At 45.1% G+C, this 13,348-nt stretch overlaps 1 pseudogene; it reads left to right on the top strand.

Annotated features, from left to right (window-relative positions):
- Positions 1-11,895: 11,895 nt before the first annotated feature.
- On the top strand, positions 11,896-13,077 carry LOC101599822 (annotated as a pseudogene).
- Positions 13,078-13,348: the final 271 nt, after the last annotated feature.

The raw sequence follows: 13,348 nt of genomic DNA, 5'->3' as shown, positions 1-13,348 counted from the left end.
CTGAGTCCATTCCATATTACGAGATCTTTCATTTCTCCAATTAAATGAGGGGAAATGGATACCACCTGGCCTCCCATTTTTATGATGTCAGTAAAGCTCATTATAATTACACATGCTGTTGACAAATGGCATGCCAGGGAGCTGGCGGAGATTCTCAGGTCACGATTTCTTACAATGCCAGCCACTGATGAAGTGGTTGCATGGGCCTCAGGCCACTGGTTAAGGGAGACCTTGCATGTCACATCTTTCCATTCATGTTTTGCCAGTCTCTCAGAAAAGCAAGGCATATTTATTACATCAGTCTCTGCACATGTATAAGACAGTGGAGAAACTTGGGAGAGTTTTTGGAAAAAAAAAAAAGAAAAATATTCTAAAGAAAAGGGAAATATATTGCAACAGCGTTTCCACATAAATTCACTTTTTAAAATCTGTTAGTTTGTGAGGATGGAGAGATGGCACTTGCTTGCAGAGCCTGATGGTCCAGATTCAATTCCCTAGTACCCACGTGAAGCTAGATGCAGAAAGTGGCACACGCATCTGGAGTTTGTAGTGGCAAGAGACTCTACAGTACCCATTCTCATTCTCTTTCTCTCCTTGCAAATAAATAAATATAAATAAAAGTGTTTTTTAAACATTTTTTAAAATTATTTATTTATTTATTTGAGAGCGACAGACACAGAGAGAAAGACAGATAGAGGGAGAGAGAGAATGGGCACGCCAGGGCTTCCAGCCTCTGCAAACGAACTCCAGATGCGTGTGCCCCCTTGTGCATCTGGCTAACGTGGGACCTGGGGAACCGAGCCTCAAACCGGGGTCCTTAGGCTTCACAGGCAAGCGCTTAACCCCTAAGCCATCTCTCCAGCCCTAAAAGTGTTTTTTAAAAAATAAATACAAATTCGTTTATTTATGGTAGGTAATTTAGTCCAGGCTGGCCTTCAGCTCACTATTTAGCAGGGATGACCTCGAAGTCCTGATCCTCCTGCCTCCACCTCAAAAAAAAAAGTGGTTGACTCACCACTGCCCTATAAATTACATTGACTTGCCATAAAGCCCTTCTTAAAACTGGTAGGATGGGGCTGGAGAGATGGCGTAGCGGTTAAGCGCTGTAATCAAAGCACAAGTGAAGTGAAGACAGGAGAGTCAGGTGCTCAAGACTAGCCTTAGCTCCATAGAGCATTTGATAGTTTGAGGCTAGCCTGGGCTACCTAAGACTGAGGCCACTTGAGAAGCACTAAAGAACGTTGCTTCTTGCCAGGCACGGTGGCACACTCAGGAGGCAGAGGTAAGAAGATCACCGTGAATTTGAGGTCACCCTGAGACTACATAGTGAATTCTAAGTTAGCCTGGGCTACAATGAGACCGTACCTCAAAAAACAAAAAAAAAAAAAGAAAAGAAAAGAAAAGAAAAAAGAAAGATACTTCTATAAAAGTGCTCACTGCCGGGCATGGTGGTGCACACCCTTAATCCCAGGAAAATGTCAGCGCAACACTGAGAGGCCTCATTGTGGGCCCTGCTCCGGGTTTAATGCCTCTTCTCATTCACTTACGTGAGTGAACTTGAACCTGACTGCGTTTCTTCCCACACTTGAGAACAGGCTGGCATGAGTTAACAGGAAGTCCCTGTGGTCTATACCTCTACTACCCTTTTATCCTGCCTCCTGATGACAGAGAAACTCTATCTTTCTTGTTCTAATACTTCTCCTTTTGAACAACTCTTTTTTATTTTGTTTATTTATTTGAGAGTAACAGACAAAGAGAGAAAGAGACAGAGAGAGAGAGAGAGAAAATGGGCATGCCAGGGCCTTCAGCCACTGCAAACAAACTCCAGATACACGCGCATCTGGCTTACATGGGTACTGGGAAATTAAGCCTTGAACCGGGGTCCTTAGGCTTCATAGGCAAGCACTTAACTCTAAGCCAGATACACGTGCATCTGGCTTATGTGGGTACTGGGGAATTGAGCCTCGAACCGGGGTCCTTAGGCTTCATAGGCAAGTGCTTAACTACTAAGCCATCTCTCCAGCCCTCTTCTTTTTTTTTTTTTTTAAACAGAGCCTTGCTATATAACCCAGGTTAGCCAAGACTCTCACCCTCCTGCCTTAGCCTCCCAAGTACAGGGATGATAGGAATGTGCCACCAAGCCTAGATTTCAGGCATTTTGTTGCAGCAACTGAAAACATCATAAGAGGTGCTTTGGGCCGGGCATGGTGGCACATGCCTTTAATCCCAGCACTCGGGAGGCAGAGGTGGGAGGATTGCCATGAGTTCGAGGCCACCCTGAGACTCCATAGTGAATTCCAGGTCAGCCTGGGCTAGAGTAAGACACTATCTCGAAAAACCAAAAAATTAAAAAAGAGGTGCTTTGGGACAGAAGGCAAACATGCTCTGAACATGTCACAATGCATGAGTGGCCTTCACAATAGTCACCTGGCCTCAGGTGTCCCTTCTGCAGATATCAAAGCATCATGTTTTAAGAGGTTTCAGTCCCCCCACCAAAGGTCCTACTTTCCCTGTTCTGCACGCACCTGGGGCAGGAGCTGGGAGGCTCAGATGCATTCAGAAGCAGGTGTGGGTGGGAGAGCACTTTCCCCACGTAGTTCTTCAAGCCAAGTTGGCCCAAACTTTGAAGCAGCCACGTTCTGAAGTGTTTACTGCAAGCTCATGCTTGTTTCTGGTTCACTAAAGATCTAAGAAAATCTCCAGCAGGTGAAAGAATGCACAGATAGAAAATAATTTAAGGAGCTAGCGAAGAAGATAATTGCCTGTTTAATTAATAGATTTCACTGATGCTCCCATCCAGAACATCTTAATGTTTCCAGAGACAGCTGATTCAAAAATTTGCAGATGGCACTAACCAGAGAAGGAGGGAGGTCCAAAAGCTTCAAGTGACACAAAACAATTTTCAGGACTAACACCATTTTCCTATGAGAGCTCACATTGTTTTCACCCACATTTAATAATTGTAGCAAGAATTTTGGCAGGGTGTGGTGGCGCACGCCTTTAATCCCAGCACTTGGGAGGCAGAGGTAGGAGGATCGCCATGAGTTCAAGGCCACCCTGAGACTACAGAGTTAATTCCAGGTCAACCTGGACCCACAGCAAGACCCTACCTCGAAAAACAAACAAAAAAAATTTTTTTTTTATTCACTTCTGGGGGACTTCTGGAGAAGCTTCTCTTTTCAGATAGCAGTGACCTCTGGGATGACTCAAAAGGCACCATAAAAAGGTAGGGGAAACCCATCAACGTATTGGCATAGGTAATGACTTTCTGAATATAACCCCAATTGCTTAAAAATAAAACCACTAATCAACTACTGGGATCTCATGAAATAACAAAACTTTTGTACAGCAAAGGACACAATGAATAGAGCAAACGAGACAACCTACAGAATGGGAGAAAATCTTTGCCAGCTACACATCTGACAGAGGATTAATATCCAGAATACACAAAGAACTCAAAAGCAGAACAATCAGAAATCAAACAACCCAAATAAAAAATGGGCTATGGAACCAGAGAGTTCTTATCAGAAGAAATACAGATGGCATATAATCATCTAAAAAAAGTGTTCTACATCCTTAGCCATCAGGGAACTGCAGATTAAAACTAGCTTGAGATTCCATCTCTCTCCCATCAGAATGTCTACCATCAAGAAAACAGATGACAATAAATGTTGGCGAGGTTGTGGTAAAAGGGGAACCCTTCTGCTCTGTTGGTGGGAATGTAATCTGGTAAAGCCATTGTGGAAATTCGTGTGGAGGTTCTTGAGACAGCTAAAAATAGATTTGCTATATGATCCAGCTATAGCACTCCTAGCCATATATCCTAATGACTCTTCTCACTACCTTAGAGATACTTGCACCACCATGTTTTTTGCTGCTGTATTCACAATAGTTAGGAAATGGAACCAGACTAGATGTCCATCCACAGATGAATGGATAATAAAGATATGGTGCATCTACACAATGGAGTTCTATTTAGTGGTAAAGAAAAATTAAATTTGCAGGAAATGGCTGGATATGGAAAGGATCATACTAAGTGAGGTAACCCAGGCCCAGAAAGCCAAACATCACATGTTCTGTCTCATATGTGGATCCTAGCTACAAATGTATAGACTTGTGTGTAATCTGGAACCAAAAATCAGTAGCAGAGTCCCATAAGCTAGAAAAAGGCTATAAGGGAGGGAGGAGAGGGAAGGTCTTAAGGGGATAATATTGTATGTGTGTGTGTGTATATGTGTGTGTGTGTGTGTGTGTGTGTGTGTGTGTGTAGAAGAACAGATTACAGGGAGGGGATGGCCTAAGCAAGGTCAGGGAAGGAGATTGTATAAAAGAAAGGTGGGGGGGAGGTCAATCAAAATTCAAGATATTCTGAATAAGACATATGAAAATCTACTTTCTTGAATAATGGCACATCCAGAAGCCATATATTTTTACTAGAAAATTTTCAGTGCCAGGGATGGGATACCTTCCAGTGAGTCATTGGCCAGGGAGGTCTTGTTGCCTCCAAAACATTATAGGCTACTGCCAAGGCCCTTAGTTTCCCATGAGAAAGAGATGGTAAGACCCAATTGCTGAAGGCTTCACATGCCTGAGGGGCAGAGTCACTGAGAAAAAAAGCTGGTGCTGAACAGAAAACCTTCTCCCTGCAGCCCAGCCAACTGAAAGCTGGAAAAAGCTGCACTGTATGCAGCCTTATGGGAGACAGAAATCATCAGCAGTGAAAACAGTGGACACTGGAAGCCTCAAGTTTAGCCAGACAGGCCAAATTGACTGAACAAGTGCAATAGTGGCATGTCTGCTCTGGGGGAAACCAACTGCTCTCTAATTGGACTGAAGGTCCACTCTATGGGAGGGAATACATGCCTGGTACTGAAAACCTAATCAAAAGCCTATGGCAGGGGAGGTCATGATCCTTAGAGGTATAAAGCCTGCTCTTGTCTGGATAAATGTATATATTACCCTAACCAAATTGCCCTGAAATCACTACACTTAATGTTCATACTCATATATTAATGCTACTCTCACTTCTGGTTAGAGAAGCTTCTCTTTTCAGATAGCAATGACCCAAAAGGCAACATAGTGCTGAGAAGAAGGGACGGAGGAGTGCTCAGCACTAAAACATCTCTATCACACCTTCCAGGGCTCAGGGTCTATTGCAGAAGAGTTGGCAGAAAGAATGTAAGAACCCAAGGAAGGGTAGGACTCCTTACAATACTCTTCCAGACAAAAAAAAAAAAAAAAAAAAAGTCCTGGATATCCATGATCTAGCAGTGCCTGAACTACCTATACAAGACCATTAGAACAGGAGGAAAGATGACATCAAAATAAAAGAGATACTGATTGAGAAGAGGAGAGATATGATGGGAAGTGGAGATGAGAAGGGGGAAGTGAGAGGGGAGGTTTATTGTCATAATTATGGAAGTTGTCAATAATAATAAAAAAATAAGGGCTGGAAAGATGGCTTACAGGTTAAGGCGCTTGCCTGCGAAGCCCAAGGACCCATGTTCTACTCTCCCATGTTAGCCAGACGCACAAAGGGGAGGCAATCATAAAGTCACACATGCCCACTAGGTGGCACAAGCATCTGGCGCTCCATTGCAATGGGTGAAGCCTTGGCGTACCAATTCTTTCACTCTCTCTCCAATAAATTTTTTTCTAAATACAATTAGGGACGGGAGGGATGGCTTAGTGGTTAATATGCTTACCTGTAAAGCCCAAGGACCCTGGTTCGATTCCCCAGTACCTACATAAGCCAGATGCACAAGGGGATGCATGCATTTGAAGTTCATTTGTGGTGGCTAGAGGCCCTGGTGCACCCATTCTCTCTATATATTATATCTGCTTCTCTGTCTCTCTCCCTCTCTCTCAAATAAATAAATAAAATATTTAAATTATTTTTAAACACAGGGGCTGGAGAGATGTCTTAGCGGTTAAGCACTTGCCTGTGAAGCCTAAGGACCCTGGTTTGAGGCTTGATTCCCCAGGATCCACATAAGCCAGATGCACAAGGTGGTGATTGTATCTGGAGTTTGCTGTGGCTGGAGGCCCTGGCATGCCCATTCTCTCTCTGTCTCTCAAATAAATAAAAAAATAAAAATAAAAATTTTTTTAAGTATTTATTTTAAAAATAATTTTTTATTCACTTAGGTATTCTGCTCCTAATTGAACACCTGCAATCCCAGAATTTTGGAGGTAGAGGCAGGAGGATCAGGAGTTTCACTACATAGTTCAAAGCCAGCCTGGGCAGAAAGACAGAGACACACACATAAGGAAACTATAATCCCAGTATGGTAGAACATGCCTGTGATCTCAGCACTGGGGAGACTGAGGCAGGAGGATATAGTCAGTGTGACACATTAGTGACACAATGTTGCAAGGAGTCTGTCATAGCTGCCACCCAAGACCAAGGTCACGGCCTTTCCCATGATCCTCTCTGCAATGAGCTTTCATAACATACTCAATCGTTTTCCATCTTCAATAGCGTGGCTCACAGAGCCCTGAATTATGCTAGACATATCTGAGCTTCGCTAGGTCCTATGGCATTCTTAAAATTAAATCACGTTCTAATTATATTTTCCTAGGCCTCAAGAACCTTCCGACATAAATGCTTGGCAAGGGAAACACCTAAATATCATTTCTGGCAATCTACTGTTTGGAAAGGCTGCACTGCCAATTACATTCACAGCTAAAAATAAATAAGCCTTCTTCAAAATTTCTTTCTTAACTCCCCTACACAGTTCAAGTGAGCAGTTTGTGGCCCGCAGGTCTCTTTTCCTTGTATCAAAGTCAAGCTCTTGTGTGCACAAGTGTTGATGGGTTGAGTATTGGGCTGTAAGAAAGAGGAAAGACAGGATTATCTGAAAAAACTTAGAGCTGCCTAGATGGGTTCAGAACCTGAAATTCCCCAGGGTGTACATGTGTATAATGTTCAAGATACTAGTGGGTAAAATACATGGATTACAATCTGGCTTTAGGCTTTACAAATAGCATTATTTCCTTTCAATCATGCAGTCTTGGAGCGAATGATGTAGCTCACTTGGTATTGTGTTTGCCTAACATGCATGAAGCCCTGGCTTCCATCCTCAAAACCAAATAAAACTGGCTGTTGTGACATAATCCTGTAATCCCAGCACTCAGGAGGTAGAGGCAGAAGGATCTGAAGTTCGGGGAGAGGAGCGAGACCCTACCTCAAAAAGAGGGAGAGAGAGAGGTGGAGAGATGGCTTAGTGGTTAGTTGCTTGCCTGCAAGGTCAAGGACCTAGATTCAATTCTCCAGAACCTACATAAGCCACAAGGTGGCCCATGCATCTGGAGTTTGTTTGCAGTAGCTAGAGGTCCTGGCATGCCCTGTCTCTCTCTCTCTCTCTCTCACACACACACATAGGTAAATAAATATAATTTTAAAAAAGAAAGAAAAGAATAATTTCAGTTTATCTCAAGAGTTTGTGTCTTCATTCAAGGCTGTGCCTGTAACTACAGTGTTTTTGAATGCTAAGCTCTCATCAGATTTTAGGATAATTGACCTTCCATTTCCTCAATGAACTTGGATTTCAGAGAAAAGCCTCAGGAATATTTATGCACTCCATTCTATTCAGGGGGCAGTAATTGCAAGGAGTGACCTAGGGGAAGGTTTTTCTTTACTGTAAAAAGAAATCTTTCAGCACTTTTACCCACTGGCTGGAAAACTGACTCCTAATGCAGACAAGGGATCTACAATCACTCCTAAACTCAACTGTGCATCACGAGCTCTTACAGCCAGCTCATCCTGAACTCTGAGGAACTTGTGAAAGGATGAGAGAAGAGCCACCATCCCCGGAATGAGGTGTCTTGTTTTTGATTTGGAGGTAGAAACAGTGTTAGAGCAAAAACAGAACTCGCTCTAGTACCACTCCCAATTTGCTGGTGTTAGTGTTCACAAGTTCTCCACTACAGAGGAGAGTCGCCAGGCTGGGAAGGGCTCAGTGGCTAACAGCACTTGCCATGAAAGCATGAGGGCCTCCGTGCAGTCCACAGCAACCTCGTAAAACGCTGGCCCTGTGCTGGAGCAACGGCTCATCTGTTAAAGCACTTGCTTGCAAAGTCTAACGACCCAGGTTCTAGCCCCCAGTACCACATAAAGCAAGATGATCAAAATGCCACATTCTCTGTATCTCTCTTCTCTCTCTCTCTCTCTCTCTCTCACACACACACACATAAGTTAACTAATTAAGAATATATTGTGGGGGGGGAGGAAGGGTATTACCATGGGGTATTTTTTATAATCATGGAAGTTGTTAATAAAAATTTGGGAAAAAAAAATATCTTGCCGGGCACGGTGGCGCACACCTTTAATTCCAGCACTCGGGAGGCAGAGGTAGGAGGATTGCCATGAGTTCGAGGCCACCCTGAGACTCCGTAGTGAATTCCAGGTCAGCCTGGGCTAGAGTGAGACCCTACCTCGAACCCCTACCCCCCCAAAAAAAAAACAATCAGGGCTTGAGAGATGGCTCGGCAGTTAGAGGTACTTGTTTGCAAAGCCTGCTGGCTTAGGTTCAATTCCCCAGCACCCACCTACATCCAGATGTACAAAGTGGCATCTGGAGTTCACTTGCAGTGACAAGGGGCCCTGATGTGCCCATTCTCTCTCTGTCTTTAGACAAATATATATATATGAAAGGCTGGAGAAATGGCTCAGCAGTTAAAGGTATTTCTTTGAAAACCTGACAGCCTGGGTTTGATTCCCCAATACCCGCATAAAACCAGATGCCCAATGTGGCACATGCATCTGAAGTTCATTTGCTGGGGCAAGAGGCCCTGGAGCATCCATTCTTATTCTCTTTCTCCCCCTCACTCTCTCTTTCTCCTTACAAATGAATAAATAAAATATTACTAGAAAAGTTTCAGTGGTGGGGATGGGCAATCTTTCAGATACAAAATGACCTCCCAGTGCCTGGTACCACCTACACAAGATCTTCATCATAGGAGGAAAAGAGGATGACATCAAAATCAAAGAGAGCCAGGCATGGTGGTGCACGCCTTTAATCCCAGCACTAGGAAGGATGAGGTAGGATGATCTTTGAGGCCAGCCTGAGACTGCATAGTGAATTCCAGGTCACCCTGAGCTAGAGTGAGACCCTACCTCAAAATAACAAAAAATAAGCCGGGTGTGGTGGCACATGCTTTTAATCCCCAGCACTTGGGAGGCAGAGGTAGGAGGATCGCCCTGCGATCCTACCTCAAAAAAGAAGGGGGCCCTGGGGCTGGGACTATCTGTCATTCCAGAAAAACAAGCACAACAGATTTCTCTCTTAATTTTTTTTTTTTTTTTTTGATTCCCCTGTCCCCAGAGTCTCCCTTTAGGTCAAGCTGGCCTCAAACTCACAGAAATCCTTCTATGTCAGCCTCCAGAGTGCTGGGATTTAAGGCGTGTGCCACCGTGCCCTGCACCCCTCTAATTCTTTGTCATAGGTGATTCCTTCTTGTTCCCGTGGCTCTTGGGTCTCGTGTCTGGTGAAGGCTTCTGCTCCTAACCGAGAGTTCCTGAGGCCAGGCCTGTTCCCAGCTGCCATTGTTCAGGAATTATTAGAGCCTCTCATCCTAGAATCCTATTCTGGAGTTTCTTCTTTGGAGTCAATAATCCATCTCTCCAGCCCACATTTTTATTTTATATTTCTTTATATGTGTGTATGTGTGTGTGAGAGAGAGAGAGAAAGAAAGAAAGTGGTCGTGTACCAGGGCTTCTTGCTGCTACAAACTCAAGATACATGCACTACTTTATGTGCCTAGCTTTACGTGGGTACTGGAGAATTGAACTTGGGCTAGCAGGCTTTGTAAGGAAGTGCCTTTAACCACTAAGCCATCGTCCCTGCTCCCTAAGAAACAGGCTGGCCCCAAGCTTTTGAACAAGCAAGCCTCCTGCTCCAGTCTCTGGAGTAGCTAAGATTATAGGCCTGCATCACTGCGTCAAACCTGACTTGATCCGTTTCCCCTTGATGTGTGTGTGTGTGTGTGTGTGTGTGTGTGTGTGTGTGTATTTTTTGCGGTACTGGCATTGAACCCTGTGCAGGCTGGGTAAGTGCTCTACCACAGAGATACACCCCTAGACAGTATTGTGGAAAGAGAGGGCACAGAGGATGCTGTCGCAGCACACTGTCTCAGAACTAGTGTTAAACAGTATCTGAGCTTAGTCCAAGGCAGAGTAGGGTCTCACTCTAGTCCAGGCTGACCTGGAATTCACCATGGAGTCTCACGGTGGCCTCGACTCACAGCAATCCACCTCTACCTCCTGAGTGCTGGGATTAAAGGCGTGCGCCACCACGCCTGACTCCCCCCCACACACACTTTTTTTTAAGACAGTGTTTTGCTCTGTAACTCACACTGGTCTGAAAACTCACTATGTAGCCAAAGCCATGGACAATCCTCCTGCCTTAGCCTCCTAAATGCTAGGTCTAAGATTCACCACACTGGCTTGACTTTACTGGTTTTGAAATATTTTTATGGCGGGGAGAGAGAAAGGGTCATACTGTATAACTCAGTCTGGCCTTGACCTCTCAGTCTCCACTTTGGCCTCCTGAGAGCCAAGGTTCTAGGCATTTAATACCCCAGCTCAGTGACTAATGACTGGGTAGCATTCGGTGTGGTGAACTTTAGGACAGGTCTGGACAGCCATCTGAGGCTGGTAAAACTTTACAGATGTGCTTAATGCACCTGTGACCTACTTCTGAAGAAGCCTAGCTTGTTCTAACCCAGAAATTCTGGTTATATTGGTCTTGGGTGAGGCAGAAGGGTCTGGAGTTCAAGGCTAGCCTGGGCTACACAGAGAGTTCCAAGCCAGCCTGGGCTATATCAGACCCTGTCTCAAAAAAAAAAAAGCAAGACAAGTAAACCAAGAAGATGAGAAGCACAAATTAAAATTACCTGGGTGTGGTAATGCTCTGTAAGGAAGCCCTCATCCTGAGGCTGAGGGAGGAGCGTCCCAGGAGAACCCGTAGCCTCATCAAGGCAGCTGCTTTGGAGGCTCCACGTCCCTCTAAGCAGCACTTTTCCATGCTCTGTAAGTAATCAACCCCAGTAAACTCACTGGTTCACCATACTGGTACTGATGCAGTCATCCATGGTCTGAGCCCTCTCTGGGTGAAGATGTATGTTGGTATCTTCCCAGGGAAAAAGTTTCCGAAAGCAGCAAACAAAACCATTCTGGGAGCTGGGTGTGGTGGCGCACGCCTTTAATCCCAGCACTGGAGAAGCAGAGGTAGGAGGATCGCTGTGAGTTCGAGGCCACCCTAAGACTCCATAGTGAATTCCAGGTCAGCCTGGGCTAGAGAGAGAGACCCCATCTAAGAATCTCCTTAAAGATTTGCAATCTGTGATAATCACACACAAAGACGCTGAAGTAACTTTCCTTGACCTTTGGCTCTGAAACTGGCAGGAGAAGCCGTCTCTCACCCACATTCATCCAGTGTTCTCTATCCCAGGGCTGGGTGCGCTGAGCTGAACACACAGGTACACCCCCAAATGCCTCACTGACCTGGAACACAGGAAGTGACATGGAACACTAATATTAGGGGAATATACCAGAGAGTGGAGAGCCCACATGGCCTCATCCTAAGACCCAAAAGCCAGGCTGGGACTTGCCTGCGAAGCCTAAGGACCCAGGTTCAATTTCCAAGTACCCACAAAAGCCAGAGGCACAAGGTGGTGCATTTGTTTGAAGTTTGTCTGCAGTCCTGGCGCACACATTCTCTCCCTCTCTCCTCCTCTGTCTCTCCCATGAATAAATAAATACATAAATAATTTTAAAAAGGTTGTGGGGTTCGACTGGAGGGCGCCCTCCGCTCACCCCTGGAAGGGGGTGGAGCGGACAAAGTCCAGGAAGAGTGAGACCTTCGGCGCGCCCGGCAGGGACATTAGCAAAAGATGGTGGATTGTTTGGTAAACAGCGAAGCACATACTAAACGCTGAAGGACAGTTGAAAATTGTTTCAGAGGAACTGGTCAGCCCTTAACTATACCTGGACGAATTGCAGGAGCATGGACTGAGTTCTGCAGAAGGAAACCTAAAGCAAGGCAGTTTTTCTTTTCTTTTCTTTTCTTTTTTTAATTCATTTATTTACTTGAGAGAGAGAAAAAGAAGCAGAGAGAGAGAGAGAGAGAGAGAGAGAGAGAGAGAGAGAGAGAGAGAGAGAGAATGGGGCGTCAGGGTTTCCAGCCACTGCAAATGAACTCCAGATGCCTGCGTCACTTTGTGCATGTGGCTTACGTGGGTCCTGGGGAATTGAAACGAGGTCTTTTGCAGGCAAGTGCTTAACCGCTAAGCCATCTCTCCAGCCTGTGGGTTTTCTTTCGTTTTGTGTTTTGTTTTGTTTTGTTTTGTTTGTGTTTTTTTGTTTTTCGAGGTAAGGTCTCACTCTACCTCAGGCTGACCTGGAATTCATTATGTAGTCTCAGGTTGGCCTCAAACTCACAAAAATTCTCCTACCTCTGCCTCAGGAGTGCTGGAAATTAAAGGCATGCACCACCACGCCCGGCTGGTTTTTCTTATTTAATGATATTCTTGTATAGGGCAACATTGTCATCCATAAGAAAAAGCACAACAAACAACATACAATCCTTAGAGAATGCTTCAAAGATGAAGGAGAATTAAGGAACGGCGGCTTTTTGAGACACCAACTAAATCAATCCCAGTGTCTGCTGCCACCGCCACCGAGAAGTCAGAGTGGCCGAATCCCATAAATAAATGTGTAACTGATTTACTCTCCCAAAGTGGGAAGACACCAGTGATGAGCGTGCTGCCTGCGATCCTGACTCTGAAGCCACTGTGTGTATGCACTGTCAGAAAGCAAAGTTTACACCTGTTCATCGTTCTCACCATTGCGGACAGCGTGGTTTTGTTGTTTGCCCGCCTGCTCTGAAAAGAGGTTTCTCCTTCCCCGCCAGTCTTCTAAGCCTGTGCAGGCTCGTGACTCCTGCTGTGACCTGCTTTCCACCTCGGACATGGCCCCGTGCCAGCCCGCTAGACCAGACTCAGTCAGTCACTGAAGTCCCCTTTAAAGGTGTCTCCCATGATGATGATGATGATAACGACGACAGCAGCAACTAAGAACACTTTTTTTTTTAAATTTTTTATTTATTTATTTGAGAGCGACAGACACAGAGAGAAAGACAGGTAGAGGGAGAGAGACAGAATGGGCGCGCCAGGGCTTCCAGTCTCTGCCAACGAACTCCAGACGCGTGCACCCCCTTGTGCATCTGGCTAACGTGGGACCTGGGGAACTGAGCCTCGAACCGGGGTCCTTAGGCTTCACAGGCAAGCGCTTAACCCCTAAGCCATCTCTCCAGCCCAAGAACACATTTTGAAATACTTAATTGGG

Source organism: Jaculus jaculus, chromosome 11 (assembly GCF_020740685.1).
Source record: "Jaculus jaculus isolate mJacJac1 chromosome 11, mJacJac1.mat.Y.cur, whole genome shotgun sequence".
NCBI classification, from domain to species: domain Eukaryota; kingdom Metazoa; phylum Chordata; class Mammalia; order Rodentia; family Dipodidae; genus Jaculus; species Jaculus jaculus.
The sequence above is the reverse complement of the archived record's forward strand: the minus strand, read 5'-3'. Positions and strand labels throughout refer to the sequence as shown.